Source organism: Canis aureus, unplaced genomic scaffold, assembly GCF_053574225.1.
Source record: "Canis aureus isolate CA01 unplaced genomic scaffold, VMU_Caureus_v.1.0 ptg000165l_RagTag, whole genome shotgun sequence".
NCBI classification, from domain to species: domain Eukaryota; kingdom Metazoa; phylum Chordata; class Mammalia; order Carnivora; family Canidae; genus Canis; species Canis aureus.
This window is the reverse complement of record NW_027554462.1, coordinates 19,014-38,026: the sequence shown is the minus strand read 5'-3', so window position 1 is coordinate 38,026 and position 19,013 is coordinate 19,014.

The following is a 19,013-nucleotide window of genomic DNA, read 5'->3' as shown; positions in this document are numbered from 1 at the left end:
AATTTCACATGAGCAGTTTTTCAAGTTATGGCCATAAAATCATGAAGTTGATTTAAGTTAGGCTTGACAAACATTTCTTAATGAGATATAATAGAATGTAATGTTATCAGGAAGCATAATCTAAGTAAGGCTAAGTATTGCAGTTTAAAACTTGCTTCAGTTAATAGAAAGTATATGTGTGTGTGAGCAAGTGTATGACTATATAGCATCAAACATAATTTGTATTTTATGCTATGGATCTTGACAAGAGAATTTGGAAGTCCCTGGTCAGGGAAGTGACAGTAAGTACACAGCAAGTAGCTCTGTATGTAGCACAGAGTTATGTCTTACCAACTCTCATTTTTCTCCTTTTAAGTTTAATCTCCTTGGGGATCTGATATAGCATTATTTCATTAAAAGAAGAGTAAGGCATTTTTAGTGCCTTTCCTCAAGCAAATTTTTTGTAGTAGGGCTGAAGGCAATCCCTGCCATTCTATGGATTTAGTTTTTCATCTTGGATGAATTTGTTAATCTTCTCATCCCTGAAATGGGGATAATAAAATGAGACCATAAAGTACCAGTAGTTTTTTAAAAATAAGATAAGGTATCTAGCACAGTACCTGGCACATGCTGAGTGCCAATAAGTATTAGCTAAAATTAATTATGATTTTGTTATTTTACATGAAATGGTTAAATGACTTCCACATTAAAATGAAATAGTAGTCTATGTGGTTTCCCTTGATGAATCATAAAAAAAAAATCCTTGTGGGTTGAAATATAAATCCTTGAAACTTCTGCAAACTGTCCAATAAGACAGCTGGTGAATATGCTGTTTAGGACTTTTCTATAATTTCATCATTTCATGTTGCAATTTTTCAAAGATTTTACTAAAATTATAGTTAATATCAGTAGGTAAATGTTGAAATCTTGGATATGTCAGTTAGTCCTTTTTATTTTTTACCAGTATTAAAACTAATAGTAAATCATGAGAGATGTACTGTACTGTCTCTCAAGGCATCTAATTGTGTTAATCAATTAATTATTTGTGGAAATAATAATAATAATAATAATTAATAATAATTCATGAATAGACTCCACATATTGTTTACCACTTCTATGCATATAGCTTTTCCTTATTTCTGGGAAATCATTTCTCATAACATGGATCATTTATCATAACAAACACTTTATATACTAAATTTTTGATTTAAAAATATATCATTACTAAAAAATGTTAGCCATGATCTGAGCTTTCAGTGAATTGTAATCACTGATCACAGATCACTGTAACAAATATAATAATAATTGAAAAAATTAAAATATTGTATGAATTACCAAAATGTGGCACAGAGACATGAAGTGAGTAAATACTATTAGAAAAATGGCAGCAATAGATTTTTTTGCCATAGGGTTGCCACATACCTTCAGTTTGAAAAAACACAGTATCTGCGGAGGGCAATAATGTGGCGTGAAATAAGACAAGGTATGGTTGTACCTAAGAATAGAATTACAAGGTCATGTAGCTCTTTGCTTAGCATTTTGAAGAACTACCAAACCGTTTTCAAAAGATAGTGTGCCATTTTATACTCCCATCAACAAGGTAAGAAAATTCTAATTTTTCCACATTCTCACTACTGCTATGTTTGTTTTTAATCAGTAGCATTAGAGACATATCTTTAACATCTATCTATAAGTATTTTTGGCATTGGCATTGTATGAAAAGTTAATAAAATAAATCCTTGGTTTTGTACCAGGATACCAATATCTTTGGTGAGGTTATCAATCCTTGGTCTACCTTTTCCATGTGCCATGATCAAAATAAGATGGCTCACCTCAAAATAATGTTTTTTTTAAATAATGCTTTATAAACTAAATGATGAACTTTTGTGTATGAAGCAAAAGGGAAAGAAAAACAGGGGGTGAATTGTAAAAGTTGATCTGCACAATAAATTTTTTAGCACCAGATGCTTAAAAAACAGTTTTGGCCATTTCATTTTGCACATTTCTTCTGGCTTTACTATTCCAATTTTTATTTGAGTTTGAAGTGCAGTGGATGGGGGGGGGGGACTCTGTAAGGCATCTCACACACATCACCAACTCTGATGACCTACTGCTAACGCCTGGAAGAAAAGCTGAACTAGTAACCAAAAGCACAGGCAAGAAGGATGCTTGTGGCCCATCTAAAAAAAAGAAAAGATGCTTAGTTTCTTTCCCCCCCACCCCTTTTGTTTTCTACAACAGATCACATTGTACACCTACTTAAAAAGAAAAAGAAATCACCATCCAAAAAAAAAAAAAGCATGTGCACCTGGTAGCATTTTCCATCCAGTGGTGCCCTTGGAGATGCACTCTGTGAGAGGAACAGAAGCTAGATGCACTGTCCTGGCTGGAAATGTAAAGGAAGGCATTTTCTGCTCAAATAGTTTTTAAAAACATCAATACATAAAACTTTACAATGAAAGATATGAACTGGGCTTCATTTGTGAAAGAACACAGCTTCTTCTTAGGAAGTAAATGGTCGTATATACACTAGGGACGAGATTATGTATACTTAATAAGGCATAACAAAGGATAAAATGCATGTGCAGACTCTATACTGAGAAAATAAAACTTATAGAAAGATTGTCATCAAGCTATGCAATGATGGGTTGCTCAAAACTCAGTAACTTGCTGGCTTAAGTGGTACGCAGAAAGACAAGGTTGGGAAGTTAAGATCTGTGGCAGAGAGAGAAAAAATATGTAAACTTGTTCTAACTTTAAGCTTACTTTTAATTACCTATGATTTTTTTCTCGCTTAACTGAAAATTTCTCTATTTTAAAAATCATGAAAATAAACAGAATTTCCAATGGAAATAGTTAATTTAGAAAGTTCCATGACAAGCCATTATGTTTAACAACTGAGGAATGAAAGAAAACTCAGCTTGTGGGAAGCACAGATTTTGACATCCATCTTCTGGGATTGAAAGGAGATGCTCCTTCTATTGTGTGTGTATTCATGAGGTCTCTGAGTGGCATAACTCGATGGGGCTGCTAGGACGATGCCACTCACAGAATCTGCATCTTTCCCAACTAGGAAAAAAAAGATGATGAATGCTCTCCCTTGTGGACACAAAGGGAGTTCACAGAATAGGAAATTAGGTTTCAGAATGTAAGGAGACTGCTCCTTGTCCTACCCAAACAAGAGGGGTTGGGATCAACTTAGTTCTGATTATGTGATAGAATGTACTGTCATGAGACTAAGACAGTTTAATACTCTGTTGAATCAAGAGTTTGATTCACAGACAAAACCTTTTCACTACATTTTAATTCATCCTCCCTTTTTCCATTGGCAGTTGCCCTCAGATGGGCCTCAGGAATGACAAATTGAAGTGATTGCCCTAGCTCTTGCTCTTTGCCTCTCATTCTCCAACTCCTTAAAGGAATCAGGCATCTGGGGTGAAAATGGAATGACTGAACTTGTTGAGGGAGGAAGGGAGGAAGAAAGAATGTTGTTCAGCCAACACTGAAAAATTACCTAAGGTATACACAGCCTTCAAACAACTGACCTGAAGCTGGCTACTGTGGAACTGTGTCCACCACCCTGTTTCTACCAATATCCCAATAACTCTTGTGTGATTCTTTTGTGATTCTTTCATTTTTTGTTCAACATTACCATCTTTTACAAGATTTCACTTGTGTGAAAAAATAGAGGTAATTCCCCCCAAGCTCCACACTTTCTCACAATTGATATAGTCAACTCAATCATCCTCACAGATTCTAGAGTAACCAGAAATATCACTGCAGGTGGCCTGTTTGATGTAGATTTGTAGAAGTCTATTAAGTCACCTTAAGTAGTTAACTTAGTTAACCCAACAATTATTACTCGTGTTTACTATATACCAAGTTTTTTGCTTGGGATGGACAAAGTCAAATAAGATGCATATTTTGTCCTCAACCAAGAGTAGTTTGGTAGAGAGATTTATTAGTTTATCTGGGAAGCACTTTAGCACCATAACTATCTTGATAGATGTATAAAAATACAGAAAAGCGAAAGCTAAAAACTATGAATATAAAATAATTTAAGAGCAATAATATGTAGAGTAACAACTGAGATTTATTATTTAAAGATTCTATTTATTTATTCATGAGAAACACACACACACAGAGGCATAGACAGAGGCAGAGGGAGAAGTTTCCCTGCAGTAGCCTGATGCAGAACTTGATCCCAGGACCCTCGGATCACAACCTGAGCCAAAAGCATATGCTCAACAACTGAGCCACCCAGGCACCCCAACAACTGAGTTTTAAAGTAAATAAAAGAAGATGTGGTTTATGTATACAATGGAATATTACTCAGCCATTAGAAATGACAAATACCCACCATTTGCTTCAACGTGGATGGAACTGGAGGGTATTATGCTGAGTGAAGTAAGTCAGTCGGAGAAGGACAAACATTATATGTTCTCATTCATTTGGGGAATATAAATAATAGTGAAAGGGAATAGAAGGGAAGGGAGAAGAAATGTGTGGGAAATATCAGAAAGGGAGACAGAACGTAAAGACTGCTAACTCTGGGAAATGAACTAGGGGTGGTAGAAGGGGAGGAGGGCGGGGGGTGGGAGTGAATGGGTGATGGGCACTGGGGGTTATTCTGTATGTTAGTAAATTGAACACCAATAAAAAAAATAAAGTAAATAAATGTAACAAATCCCTTGTTTCTTTAGTGTGTGAAAGTTATACCATCAATAGTGATATCTTTAAATATAAAAGTTACTTTTGTATGTGAATTTGACTGAATACCTGGACATGTCCCAAATGTATGCCTATATCTGGAAAACTTACAAAACGTTTCACTGTAAGTACAGTAAATTATGCCAGTCCTCCCTCCAAAAAAAAGTAGAAACAGAAAAGAAAATATATAGTGGATGAAATGGATATTTGTTTTTGGTCTGAACAAAATTTCCTAAGACTCTTCCTCCTACCCAAGATACAACAGTGAAAATGTATATCCCTCCTAAAACTTAGAATAAAAAATTGGGAGAAAACGACTGGATTTGGATCACCTATACAATATTAAAAAGTAAAATAGCACTTACCTAATACTCTTTAGAGTATTAGATATTTTCAAGTTTTTAGAGTATATATTTAAGGCCATTTTTTCCCTCAGAAATTATTTTAACTCAAGCAACAATTTGTTAATAGTTAATTACAAAAATGTGTCAGTCTGAATTCTTTTAAACAGTTTTATGTGAGGAGACCCTAGTAATTCATGTTTCCTGTGTAGATAGATGAGAAATGATTGTCCTGTTTACACCTACTATACCATATGACCTAAGTTTCTTCACAAAGATCTCTATTACTTATAGGGACTAATAACATATTTTCTGTTCCAAAATCTTTTGCATCAGAGATGGCCAACCACAGCTATTAATTTAGGAAGGAATTGAAAATTAGGTATAGATTTGGCTTTATGAAGATAAAAGTATGGAATGTCATTATGGATGCCCTTAACCTAACTTTGTAATGATCTAGATCACATTTCCAGACCATGTACATCACTCATTTCTTTACTCAAAACTTAAAATATTTACTCAAAATATTTTAGTAAATATTTTAATGCATTTATAGTCTGTTGACGTTCATTCAAAGTTAGATTTTAGGTATGTGTTATTGGTTGTGATGCTCAAAGGACTTAACAAGGGAGAATTGATATTTGCTGCCAAGCTATCTTGCTACCACCATTTTCATTCTGTTCTGCTTTTCTGTTTATCAAGTTGTTATTGTGTATTCAAAAACAAGAAGTCAAACCTTATTTAAAATAATGTGAATTTCTAAAGTTAAATCTAATAATTTGATCTCTAGATCAGTTATTGATTGGGGGCAAATTGTTCTGAATGATTGCAAAACTATTCTTATCATCAAAAATATTTGAGTTTTTAGTGGGAAGATAAAATTAAGATAAAATATGTTAAAACAATTTTTTATGGTCTGTATGAATTATATTTTCTGCATATAAGTATGCTAAAAGGAATGTAGGAACCATAAGAAAGATAAGATTATACTGTTGAAGGATATTAAAAATATGTATACAAATAAACACAAATTTTTCCACTTACTGTAAAGAACAACTTTGTTTTTGCAATATCTACTTATATAACCCATCATTTCTACCACCTATCTTATTTTTTATGGTTAAATTAAATATTTATTTATTTATTTATTTTTTAATAATAAATTTATTTTTTATTGGTGTTCAATTTGCCAACATGCAGAATAACACCCAGTGCTCATCCCGTCAAGTGCCCCCCTCAGTGCCCGTCACCCATTCACCCCCACCCCCCGCCCTCCTCCCCTTCCACCACCCCTCGTTCGTTTCCCAGAGTTAGTAGTCTTTATGTTCTGTCTCCCTTTCTGATATTTCCTACCCATTTCTTCTCCCTTCCCTTCTATTCCCTTTCACTATTATTTATATATATCTTATTTAATTTGAGAGAGAGTGAATGAGAGAGCATGAGCAGAAGCAGAAGTAGAGGGAGAGGGAGAAGCAGACTCTCCACTGAGAGGAATCCTGACATGGGGTTCAATCCCAGGATCCTGAGATCAAGACCTGAGCTGAAGGCAGACGCCCAACTGACTGAGCCACTCAGGTGCCCCATACTGCCTATTTTAGCTATGAGTTTTTTTCAGTATAGACCACAGGCTTAATTACATATAAATACTAGTTTGCAAGAATTTCCCATGGGGGAATGCTTAATATACAAAGATTTTCAAGGTTTTGGAAGTAATACATTCTTAGAATAAAAAGCTGTGATTGTGTATTAAATTCTCTGGAAACAAAGAATGCGCCACTCCAATTTCAACATGTTTTGCAACTGAAAAAAATAATCAATGCAGCATCTAGCACCGGAACTCAGCAATCATCATGAGAGTCTCTGGGTGGAAGGCCAATTTCATTGAACCAAGGCAACATTTTGAAAGACAGAGGTGATAAGCAAATATTGTCATCACACCAGAAATTGTCTTTATTCAAAAATTCCCAGATGGCTATTAATCTATTTTTTATGGACCTTTATTGAGAACATGTTTGTGGGTTGGGTTTTAGTGGCATACTGCTTTGTAACAAGAGTTTGTGAATTCTATGCAGAACCCTGACTAGAGTGCTCTAGGTTATGACATAGGGATAAGGGTCTTTTTCATAAATTTGGAAATTATAGGACATTCATAAGTAAACATGTATATATTTAAATAACGTTAATGTATGTATTAGAGAGTAATAGCTACTGTGAGCCAAATTTAAGCAATTGCACTTGTATTGCTGCACTTCAGGGTAGGTGAATTAGACTAAACTCATAAGGAAGGGTTTTATCTTATGGTGAATCCTATAATCATAGGACTCAATTTATCCCACACCAAAATGTAAATAAATGTATCACTTTTTGATCCTAATATTTTTTTTTTTGCTTTACTTCGGCATAAACAATGCCCTAAAATGTCACATGTAGTGGGCAAATAAATGTGAATATTCTAATCACTAGCCACCTGACTCAATTTTAATGTTATTTCCTTATGTAAGACATAGAAAAAAGCCAAGTTTGGAAATATGGAAAGCACAATGGTTTGGTGCAAGGAACACTGGAATAAGATCACAGAGACCTCTGTTCTCATTCCAGAAGCTTGGACAAGTGATTCAGCCTTTCTGGGTCTAGGTTCTCTCATCTGGAAAATGTAAGGGTTCATCTCTATGGGTCCTCATGGCTCTAATTGTCCCTGGCTTTCTGAAGTACAGCCAGGAAGGAGCAACCTGGCTGAGCTCATGCAGGTCCTCGGGCTTGCCTTTTGCTGTGCTCCTTACCCTTGGGTTAACCTGAATGTTACTTCTCATTCATCTAACAAAGTAGTGTTATCTGACAAAGGGGAATATGTTTCCGATTTTGGTCACATCTGAAAGAGATTTTTCCTGGAAGAAAGATTATGTCGATACCCTGCAGAGCATTATGCTTCTCTCTGTATTCCAGATCTCATATTATTTTATTTATATGTATAAAGTCAGAATTTTGTCTTATGACATGAGAAAAACCCTTGAGGCCATGAGGGGAAAAAACCCCTAAACCTCCAAATGTCAGCCAAATAAGAATAAAAAGTCATATGCCCAAGAAAGTAAAGTGGACATAGAAATCACACTGAAATCTGACTGCAACAGAGTTTCTATTTCTAAGACTTATATTTAGCTAACAGCCATTCTAAGTAAGATAGTAAAATCTCAATATTCAAAGTTGTAAGTGCTTAGAAGCAAAAAGCAGAGCAAACCATGATTGTGGTATAATATTTCAGATGTTCAATTTTATTCCAGCATATTTACAATCTCACATTTTGAAAAATATGTGTTGATTGCACTTTTCCCTCCAGTTTAGGATTATACTCAAAACTGAGACATAATTTAGGTGAAAGAAGGTAACACTGAAGGGAAGTTTCATACAATTGGTGCAGATATGTTTTCTCAGAATACAGTAACTTTTTCCATGCTGCTCCGACCGATACTTGTGAGGTTAAATGGTTTTAGTGTATTTATAATGCCACTGACCCACATGATTCACAGTGTACTATAGAATATAATTAAATTGGTACTAATTTCTCTACCTATATTTTTGTCTAGAAAAATGGAATGTATGTAATATGCATATGAAATGAACCATTAAAAATGTATCAAGAGATATAAAATGTACTAATTCTACTTATTCTTATTTTTTCATTCTTATTGTTTTATTCTCCTGCATCCAACAATTTCAGACCAATAATTATATTATCACAAACAATATGATGACTAAGTACAAAGATGATTGCTTTTCAGGTATTTATGCCATTAGGTTATATTCCACTAAACTATATTTAAAATGCTAGGTTACAACTTTCAGCCATGCTGTAGGTGCATTTTCTGACATGTCTTTGCTGTGGGAATGTTTTTCTGTCTCATTACTTTCAAGATTAGAATCTTGTTCTTGATTTCTGGGGTCCTTGCCTCTCAGAGCCTTCTATTATCACTTTGTTCCTTATTTTCCATTTTTATCTTTACACCATGTAGATATTGTTGCCTAGACCCTTGGACCTGAATCAGGTATCAGAATATACTTTAGGTCTATTGATCCAAGTAGTAGCAACTAAGGCTGCTCAGCAAAGGTGGGGGCTCATGTACTTAAGTTTTCAGCATGTGACACAACAACATAAGGATGAACTTTCTTTTATTTGCAGAATATTTTAAATGTTTCAATGTCACTCTCAGAGTGAGAAAAGAACTAGAAGAGAGAACATACATATTTTTAAATGCAACTGTATATTGATTTATAATTATATAAATAGGGTGCTTAAAGGACAAACTGTGTCAACATTATTACCAAAAGAAAACCTAAGCACAGAGTGTGAGGCTTCATTATACACCCATTCATGTTTTAGGATTATGTAAGGGAGTTTATTCTTATGCAGGTTTCCTTCCAAAGAGAAGCTACTAGAGAAGAGAAGGCTCTAACTCTAAAATAGTGCATTTAAAAGTATGAGGCTCCAAAGATATTCAGCATTATAGATGTAACAGTGCCCCCCCCCCACAAGTGGTGGTAATATAATCTTCTGCTCCACAGGCCCCAGCCTTGACCTGGGTATATATACCCAGCTGTCATCATTGGTATGAAAAGGAAGTTGGTCTCTTTGCTGTCTCTAAAAGACTTCTTTTGCAAGGTGACATGGTGACAAGTGCTGTGTGACTCACCATTTGCTGCGGCTTATTTTAATTCCAAATGGATTTGGTTGAAGACTTCGAATGGTTCAGAAAAAACACCAAAGGAGAATATTTTATTCCTCTCAGGCCCCTCCTGGGGTGCTACTACCCAAATTCTGTCCAGTTCCAAGTTATTCAGCTCCTGTTCAGCAGTGTCTCACCAAAAATTTGCAGTATTCATTAATTTTTCATACACCACTAAAATCACTGAAAACAGAAGAGATGAACAAAGTATACTACCAAAATGTAAATGTTAATAAAAAAGAACTTGAAGAAATAAAGTCAATCAACTGATGATAAAACAAATTAGTTCATTGTGATCTGACTCAGAAGTGTACCTTATTTGTGATTAGCCTGTTGACATGCATTTAATAACGGAAATCAAATTCAGTAATTATTGTAAAACATTGTCTCAATACAAATTTACTATTGGTGATCATTTCTCAAAGTATACAAATATTGAATCATCATATTGTATACCATGAAGCTAATATGATGTTATGTCAGTTACACCTCAATAAAAAATAGAGTTACTAAAAAAAAAAAAAAAAAAAAAAAAAAAAAAAAAAAAGGAGTCCTAAGACTGAGTAACGAAATGAGAAGGATATCACCCCCAAGGACTTTGGTTACTTCAGAATAAATGAGGGATGGAAATTAAGAAAATTTAATTGACACTCCTTACTCCTATAAGTTCATTCTTTCTTTCTTCTTTCTTGTCAAAGACCACGTTCTCATTTTGGAGTGTTTTGTTGTTGTTGTTGTTGTTGTTGTTGTTGTTCCTTTTTGGTGCTAGTGTTTTAGATGGAAGATCAATGCTGACGTTAAGCATAATGATGGGTTATTTTGATTAAAGTTTGCAGCCATTGTGCTGAAGAAACAATAATAATCTCAGCTGTAGTAGACAGAATAATTACCCCCACAAAATCTCAATATTTTGATCCCAGAGACTGTGAATACATTACCTTACATGGCAAAAGCACTTTGAGATAGGGACATGAAGGTTAGGACCTTCAGATGGGAAGTTCAACCTGGATTAGAATTAGAGACCCAAGTTAATCACATGAATCCTTAGATGCGGAGAGTATTTCTCAGCTGCAGAGAGCCAAAGCAGTATGAGAGGGACCCAAGAGCCATCGGTGGATTTGAAGGTAGTGGAATAGGGCCACTGATGAAGGAATGCAGCCAGTCCTTGGAAGCTAGAAAAGGCAAGGAAACAGGTTTCCCTTAAAGCCCCCAGAAAAGGGACACATTTTTGCCAACACCTTGGATACAGCTCGGTGAGACCTGTGTCAGACTTCTAACTGTAGAACTAAGTAAATTTGTGTCTTTTTAAATAACTCAATTTGTGGTGATTTGACAGCAATAGAAACCTGCTACAGTGGCTAACATTGCTTGAGTACTTACCCTGTACCAGGATGATGTTTAGTCCTTTACACACCTTACTTATTTCACATGGTCTAATTTTATGGATGACGAAATTGAGATTTAAAGAGGTGATGTAACTTTCCCAGGTTTAGGTAGAAAGAAGTCAGAGAGTGAGAATTTGAATCTATACTTTTTGATTTAGATTCTGAGCTCTTGATTGCTCTCCCACTCAGCCTTTCATGGCCTTGCATGGGAGTTCCATATGTAAATAGTGTTACCTGGAGCCATATATTCTCAACCATTTCCTCTGGTACTAGTTCACAGAAATAACAGAACAATGTCGTTCTGATCTACGCTTGCCATCATTAAGGGTAGATCTGAAAATATTTGATTAATTATTATCTGAAGTAAGGAGAGACTTTGTTGAAAAGGATTATTGGAGTAAATTCGGGGGGGGGGCTATTGTAATAGAAGGAATGCTCAGATCACAGACCACAAATATCTCCAAAAATATTTATTTCTTATGAAGGGGAAGAGAAACACCCATGGTGAGCTTATGATCCCTCAGCTTTCTATCTGGGAAGATAGTAGAGTATCGGAGAGGAAGGAGCTGCTCATTGAAGGGATCTTGAAAGTTAATATGTTTAGTGTTTCCTTTATGGCTTTGGCTAAATTTTGTCTTAGTTTGACTAAGTTTTGCACACCCAGAGTACAAGAGCCCTGGCTACAAGGAGGCTGATTCTGGTGGTTGCACAGTGCTGAGGTTGCATAATGCTGATTGAAGAGTTCTGAGTAGCTAGAGTGGAAAGATTTTGCTGAACCCCCCTCGTGTTTATCGGAAACCCCAGAAAGGCAATGGCCAGGTTAAGCTAATCTAAACCTGGATGGACTAACAAAATTTAAACTGGGGTGCCTAGGTGGCTCAGTCAGTTAAACATCTGGTTTCAGCTGAGGTCATGATCTCAGGGTCTTGGGATTGAACCCCCAGTGAAACCCCATATGGAGCCCCTTGCCCCCTCACAGAGCCCATCCAGGAGCCCCTTCTAACCTCCCCTTTAGGGTTCCCCACTTAGCTGGAGTCTGCTTGTCCCTTTCCCTCTAACCCTCCCTGACTCTTGTGCACACCTGTGCATGCACAGGCTCTCTCTCTCTCTCTCTAATAAATAAAATCTTAAAAATAAACAATAGCAAAGTTTAAATGAAGCCTTGAAGGGTTCAAGCTGATTCCCCAGCAAATTACCTATTTGGACAGAAAATAGTGCAATACTTTAGTGTTAAGATTCTTGAATCTTGGATCAATTCTTTTATGAATTAGAACTTTAAATGTTTAGTAGAAGTTCTGTGTATATAGATTTTATAGTTGTTTGTGTTTACCCATTGTGTGGTACTTTTATATAAGTTGAACCTATACGGTTTTCTTATTATCATTGTGTTGCTAGGCGTAAAATTTATCTCTTGTAAGATTTAAAATACGGATGAGATTCTGAATTATTTCATTTATAAATCTGATTAGTTAGACATATAAAGATTACTGAAGTGCCTTGAAAGACTGTGCATATTAGGTTTGTAATGTTGCACTACCCAGGTTTTAAAGAATTACAGAAAATTGATATATGTTCCTAGTGCATTATGTGTATAATATAATACTGTCTTTACCCAGCAAATTAATAAATAATCAAATTTGTGATAATACCCAATGTCAGCGAGGATGCAGTGAGATGAGCATACTTCTGGTGAAAACATGAATTGATACAACCTTTCTATAAATATGTTTGGTCATATAATTTTTAGATGTTTAATAATTTGTACCATTTGACCCAATAATTCCAAGGAAGTGATCAGAAAACTACCTCTCTAAAATGTTAATTGTAATATTTTTGATAATATTGAAAATAGCAATCAAAATAGTTAACATGAAGTTAAAACAATTATATGAATTGAAGTCACATTTTATGTGATGGTTATTACCTAATATCAACAGTTAAGAATTTTGGAATATTCAGAATTACTTTGAAAAACTAAATTTGCTGTAGAATAGATTTGTGTTCATTAATTTCAACGTGGACTCTCTTTCTACAATGGGATAACACATTGTTGCTTCACAATTTTAGCTTTTTATTTTTTGTCCCTTTCACTCTAATGTCTATTTATTTTTGGCTCTCCGCAATTATTTTGGCATTTTAATGTATTATAGGGAGATACAGAAAATTACATTTTAATATGTATAATTTGATTTTTTAGTCAATATACCTGACATGTAGTAATGCATAAATTTAAGGTGTACAACATGTAAATTAGATACATTTACATATTATAATATCATTGCCATTGTAAGGATATTTAGCACCTCTATCACATTACATAATTATCCTTCCAGGGAGTTGGAATAACTAAGTTCTAGACTTTCAGCAAGTTTGATGAATATAGTGCACTATCTATAAGCATTACACTGTGCTTAGATCTCTATGACTTATTTACCACTCACTGGGTGTTTGTAGTCCTAAACAACATTTATCTGATCCTCCCTTCCCCCACCCTTGGTAACCACCATTTTACTCTCTGTTTATGAGTTTAGCTCTTTTAGATTCCGCATATAAGAGACATCATACAGTACTTGTCTTTCTCTGACTTACCTCACTTAACATTTTGTCGGGGGGCGGGGCAAGATGGCGAAGAGTAGGGTCCCCAAGTCACCTGTCCTCACCAAATTACCTAGATAACTTTCAAATCATCCTGAAAACCTACGAATTCGGCTTGAGATTTAAAGAGGGAACACCTGGAATGCTAGAGTGAGAAGAGTTCACGCTTCTGTCAAGGTAGGAAGACGGGAAAAAAGAAATAAAGAAACAAAAGGCATCCAAGGGGAGCAGCCCCGCCAGGAGCCAGGCTAAGGCCGGGGCGAGAGTCCCCAGGACAGGAGAGCCCCGCCTCGAGAAGCAGGAGCTGCACCAATCTTCCTGGGAGGAAAGACCCTCGCCAGGAGTTGGAGCAGGACCCCAGGAGGAGCGAGGATGCCCTGGGGCTCCCTGAGGCACTAGCAAACGCCTGCGGCCTGGGGAGAGCGCGCCACAGCCGGCGGCCGAGCTCCCTATAGGGCTGCAGTGCGCCCGGCGGGACCCGGAGCAGCTCGGAGGGGCTCGGGCGGCAGCTCCGCGGAGGGGGCTGCGCGGCAGGAGCGCGAAAACAACAGCGCAGGCCCCGGAGCACAGGGCATTGGGGACACAGCCCAGGATCCGGCAATCCCCCCGGGACAGGCAGAGGCCGGGAGAGCCCAGGACAGCGAGGACGCTCCTGCCGACAGGTGGCCCCGAGCTGAGCAGATCAGCATCCTCGCTCCCGGAGCCTCCAGGCCCTGCAGACAGAGAGCTCCAGAGTTACTGCGGGAGCTGACTCCAGGGCTCCAGAGCTGGCTGCCACCACTGTGGTTGTTCCTCCTGGGGCCTCACGGGGTAAACAGCCCCCACTGAGCCCTGCACCAGGCAGGGGGGTTAGCTCCCCCAAATGCTAACACCTGAAAAACAGCACAACAGGCCCCTCCCCATGAAGACCAGCTAGATGGAGAGGGGAAAAACAAATTTTTGAACAAGCAGCACTGGAAAGTTCCAGGGGAAGTCAAGGGACTTCCAGTATACAGAATCAGAGGATACTCCCCCTTGTTTTTTGATTCCAGTTTGCTCCTCCCTTTTTTCTTTTTTATTTTTTCCTTTTTTTCCTCTTTTTTTCTTTTTCTTTTCTTCTTTCTCTTCTCTCTTTTTTCTCCTTTTCCCAATACAACTTGTTTTTGGCCACTCTGCACTGAGCAAAATGACTAGAGGGAAAACCTCACCTCAAAAGAAAGAATCAGAAACAGTCCTCTCTCCCACAGAGTTACAAAATTTGGATTACGATTCAATGTCAGAAAGCCAATTCAGAAGCACAATTATGAAGCTACTGGTGGCTCTGGAAAAAAGCATAAAGGACTCAAGAGACTTCATGACTGCAGAATTTAGATCTAATCAAGCAGAAAGTAAAAATCAATTAAATGAGATGCAATCCAAACTAGAGGTCCTAACGACGACGAGGGTTAACGAGGTGGAATAATGAGTGAGTGACATAGAAGACAAGTTGATGGCAAAGAGGGAAACTGAGGAAAAAGAGAAAAACTATTAAATTTATGTTCTATTCAATCTAACTTTTTTCTCTTTATTGTAAATTTTAATATTTTACTTAGTATTTAAACTCTTACTCTTATTTGATTAATATTTTAATTATAGCATTAAACTAAATTTTATTTTCTTTTATTACTTGTTTCTATTTAATAACTTAAATATATAAACTTTATATGAACTTACAATTTCCCTTTCCTACTCTTCTACCTCCTTTGTTTTGATGACGTGTTCTTAGAACTGCCAACAGGCAGGGGTTGTGATAATTGGAGACCCACACCATCAGCCGATGGTTTGGATATTCTTTTCTAAGCAACTGTCCTTGCTCTCAGGATCCTATTAATGGTTACCCCAGGGATATTAAAAACTTATTTTCCAAAATGGTTCCATTCTTGTTAATCTTCAGAGGTGGAGCTGAAGTATCACTTGCAGGTCTTAAGTCTTTTAACTGACAAGGCTGTCTCCGAGATTTAGAATTAATAATTAATTTATTTAATTTATAAAATCTCTTTCAGTATAATTATTCCCAAGCACAAAAGTGATTTGTGTGTGTCACAAAAGACTGACAGGAGCCTTGTCTTTACTAGTCTATGATGTTACAGTTTTCATTAAATTTGCTAAATTTACCGTGACCTTCTAAATTGGCTCACAAATATCTTCATATGAGTTATCAACACTTTTATGACTTGAAACACGTTCCCAGTTGTGCACTAATTAAACTTCCTGTATGTGAATCAGAAAGTGACAGCGTTCCTCTGTTTTGTCTAATAATAGCTCCAGAATAAGCTAGAACAGTTGCTCATAAATGGACATCACTTTCCATCAAGTAGTTAGAAGCATTCATTGTTGTGAAGTACCCCTTGTTATTGCCTCAGTCGGATCTGCTTCTCTAATGAGGTGGTTTAGGGTTGCAGGGTAACCAATCAGGAAAATTCGAGGACCCGGTGAAAGACAGGAGAAAAGACATGAGGAATAGTTTCCTTTTCAAATTTCTCATTACAAGTAGGAATGACTTTCTCATTGAAAGTGTTGTCATGTTAAGTTTGCCACATTAAGAACACACAACTTTGATTTAGAATACAAATAGCTAGCTGTAAAATTGAGGGGGAGTTGGTGTCATTTCTATAGAAAGTGGTAACACTTGGACTACATAAACTTAGACTCTTAGACTTAATCTTAACACTCACCATCACTTGACTGCACAGTGATGGCAATATTTCCCAAATCAATTTGAAATTCACCTATGGAGCCTCAATTATATTGCTGAGGTATTAGTTTTTTTTAATTTATTTTTTATTGGTGTTCAATTTACTAACATACAGAATAACCCCCAGTGCCTGTCACCCATTCACTCCCACCCCCCGCACCCCTCCCCTTCTACCACCCCTAGTTCGTTTCCCAGAGTTAGCAGTCTTTACGTTCTGTCTCCTTTTCTGATATTTCCCACACATTTCTTCTCCCTTCCCTTCTATTCCCTTTCACTATTATTTATATTCCCCAAATGAATGAGAACATATAATGTTTGTCCTTCTCCGACTGACTTACTTCACTCAGCATAATACCCTCCAGTTCCATCCATGTTGAAGCAAATGGTGGGTATTTGTCATTTCTAATAGCTGAGTAATATTCCATTGTATACATAAACCACATCTTCTTTATCCATTCATCTTTCGTTGGACACCGAGGCTCCTTCCACAGTTTGGCTATCGTGGCCATTGCTGCTATAAACATCGGGGTGCAGGTGTCCCGGCATTTCACTGCATTTGTATCTTTGGGGTAAATCCCCAACAGTGCAATTGCTGGGTCGTAGGGCAGGTCTATTTTTAACTGTTTGAGGAACCTCCACACAGTTTTCCAGAGTGGCTGCACCAGTTCACATTCCCACCAACAGTGCAAGGGGGTTCCCTTTTCTCCGCATCCTCTCCAACATTTGTTGTTTCCTGCCCTGTTAATTTTCCCCATTCTCACTGGTGTGAGGTGGTATCTCATTGTGGTTTTGATTTGTATTTCCCTGATGGCAAGTGATGCAGAGCATTTTCTCATGTGCATGTTGGCCATGTCTATGTCTTCCTCTGTGAGATTTCTGTTCATGTCTTTTGCCCATTTCATGATTGGATTGTTTGTTTCTTTGGTGTTGAGTTTAATAAGTTCTTTATAGATCTTGGAAACTAGCCCTTTATCTGATATGTCATTTGCAAATATCTTCTCCCATTCTGTAGGTTGTCTTTGAGTTTTGTTGACTGTATCCTTTGCTGTGCAAAAGCTTCTTATCTTGATGAAGTCCCAATAGGTCATTTTTGCTTTTGTTTCTTTTGCCTTCGTGGATGTATCTTGCAAGAAGTTACTATGGCCGAGTTCAAAAAGGGTGTTGCCTGTGTTCTTCTCTAGGATTTTGATGGAATCTTGTCTCACATTTAGACCTTTCATCCATTTTGAGTTTATCTTTGTCTGTGGTGAAAGAGAGTGGTCTAGTTTCATTCTTCTGCATGTGGATGTCCAATTTTCCCAGCACCATTTATTGAAGAGACTGTCTTTCTTCCAATGGATAGTCTTTCCTCCTTTATCGAATATTAGTCGACCATAAAGCTCAGGGTCCACTTCTGGGTTCTCTATTCTGTTCCATTGAACTATGTGTCTGTTTTTGTGCCAGTACCACACTGTCTTGATGACCACAGCTTTGTAGTACAACCTGAAATCTGGCATTGTGATGCCCCCAGATATGGTTTTCTTTTTTAAAATTCCCCTGGATTTTCGGGGTCTTTTCTGATTCCACACAAATCTTAAAATAATTTGTTCTAACTCTCTGAAGAAAGTCCATGGTATTTTGATAGGGATTGCATTAAATGTGTAAATTGCCCTGGGTAACATTGACATTTTCACAATCTTAATTCTGCCAATCCATGAGCATGGAATATTTTTCCATCTCTTTGTGTCTTCCTCAATTTCTTTCAGAAGTGTTCTATAGTTTTGAGGGTATAGATCCTTTAGATCTTTGGTTAGGTTTATTCCTAGGTATCTTATGCTTTTGGGTGCAATTGTAAATGGGATTGACTCCTTAATTTCTCTTTCTTCAGTCTCATTGTTAGTGTATAGAAATGCCACTGACTTCTGGGCATTGATTTTGTATCCTGCCACGCTACCGAATTGCTGTATGAGTTCTAGCAATCTTGGGGTGGAGACTTTTGGGTTTTCGATGTAGAGTATCATGTCATCGGCGAAGAGGGAGAGTTTGACTTCTTCTTTGCCAATTTGAATGCCTTTAATGTTTTTTGTTGTCTGATTGCTGAGGCTAGGACTTCCAGTACTATGTTGAACAGCAGTGGTGAGAGTGGACATCCCTGTCTTGTTCCTGATCTTAGGGGAAAGGCTCCCAGTGCTTCCCCATTGAGAATGATATTTGCTGTGGGCTTTTCATAGATGGCTTTTAAGATGTCGAGGAAAGTTCCCTCTATCCCTACACTCTGAAGAGTTTTGATCAGGAATGGATGCTGTATTTTGTCAAATGCTTTCTCTGCATCCAATGAGAGGATCATATGGTTCTTGGTTTTTCTCTTGCTGATATGATGAATCACATTGATTGTTTTACGGGTGTTGAACCAGCCTTGTGTCCCAGGGATAAATCCTACTTGGTCATGGGAATAATTTTCTTAATGTACTGTTGGATCCTATTGGCCAGTATCTTGTTGAGAATTGTTGCATCCATGTTCATCAGGGATATTGGTCTGTAATTCTCCTTTTTGGTGGGGTCTTTGTCTGGTTTTGGAATTAAGCTGATGCTG